The 1,559-nt window shown below is 40.7% G+C and overlaps 1 long non-coding RNA gene across 1 annotated transcript; it reads left to right on the top strand.

Annotated features, from left to right (window-relative positions):
* Window positions 1–7: 7 nt before the first annotated feature.
* LOC108299271 lies at window positions 8–963 on the top strand. The gene is made up of 2 exons (XR_001822878.2): window positions 8–472; window positions 773–963. It is a non-coding gene; the product is annotated as an uncharacterized LOC108299271 (long non-coding RNA).
* Window positions 964–1,559: the final 596 nt, after the last annotated feature.

Raw genomic sequence — 1,559 nt, forward strand, 5'->3', positions numbered from 1 at the left:
AATTGCAAAGCTGTATTCTGGTAATGATTGCAATAAAAGCAGATGCTTCATGAAGTTCATGGGGAACAAGACAAAAGGGGGCACGCTTGGTTTCCAAGATTGGAGAAGATGTACAGTGCCCAGTAGGCATACGGGTCCCATTCGTAACTGTGGTGTTTTTAAAATAAAAATTTATTTGAATTTATGTTTTCTTTTTTTTCTTTTTTTAAGGCTGCCAAGTTATGGGGATACAATTTTTTGTTGTGTGGATCTCAGTACTTAAACTGAACCTAACAAGGACTTCTTTTGACCCAGGGAGCTTCTGCATTACGTAGGATGGTGTGCCTGAGGGTACCAGGGTGGCGCTTGCTCAGACCTGGCTGCTTTATTTTAATACCTTTTTAAAAAACAGCAATATTTATTTTACTCTCAGATATAAAAGGAAACTCCTCATAAATGACTATGGAAGAGAGAGAAAATCATCATCAGGAAGGTAAAGGCCGTGTAAATATTTCTTTTCTAATTTGACAGACCTGTAATTTGTTCTTAAAAAAATTGTGACTGTCAGAAATACTGATTATTGCCGTAGAATTTAATACATTCTTTACTCATTTGGAATACTGTGTCTGTTGTGTACTAAATTCCCATAGATACAGAGTCTCTGGACTGCTTAGGGTTAATATGGTTGGGGATGTGGAGCAAATCCTCCATTATTGTGTTTTGACATTTTTTTGACTTACCTTATGTGGGGATCTTAATTACAGGGCTTATTCTGTTAATCTTATTTTTTCAGTTCTGATTCAAAGGAGTCTATGTCTACTGTGCCGGCTGACTTTGAGACAGATGAAAGTGTCCTGATGAGGAGACAGAAGCAGATCAACTATGGGAAGAACACAATTGCCTACGATCGTTATATTAAAGAAGTCCCGAGGTAGTCCTGTCTCAGTGGCACGTCTTGAACCAGCCACGTGGCATGGCATTACATTTCTTTTTTTTTTTTTTTTTTTTTTTTTTTTTTTTTTTTTTTTTTTTTTTTTTTTTTTTTTTTTTTTTTTTTTTTTTTGAGATGGAGTCTCACCCTGTTGCCAGGCTGTAGTACAGTGGCATGATCTCAGCTCACTGCAACCTCTGCCTCCCAGGTTCAAGCGATTCCCCTACTTCAGCCTCTCGAGTAGCTGGGACTACTGGTTCGTGCCACCTGAGGTTACCTGAGGTCGGGAGTTCGAGACCAGCCTGACCAACATGGAGAAACCCCATCTCCACTAATAATACAACAATTAGTCAGGCATGGTGGTGCATGTCTGTAATCCCAGCTACCCAGGAGGCTTAGGCACGAGAATCGCTTGAATCCAGGATGTGGAGGTTGCAGTGAGCTGAGATTGCGCCACTGCACTCCAGCCTGGCCAACATGGTGAAACCCCATCTCTACTAAAAATCCAAAAGTTAACTGGGTATGGTTCTGCATGAAGCATACTGAATTGAATATGGTTGAACCCTGGAGGCAGACGTTGTGGTGAGCCAAGATCACACCATTGCACTCCAGCCTGGGCAATAAGAGCGAAACTTCGTCTCGAAAAAAA

This window comes from Cebus imitator, unplaced genomic scaffold (assembly GCF_001604975.1).
Source record: "Cebus imitator isolate Cc_AM_T3 unplaced genomic scaffold, Cebus_imitator-1.0 Scaffold3881, whole genome shotgun sequence".
Classification (NCBI taxonomy): Eukaryota; Metazoa; Chordata; class Mammalia; order Primates; family Cebidae; genus Cebus; species Cebus imitator.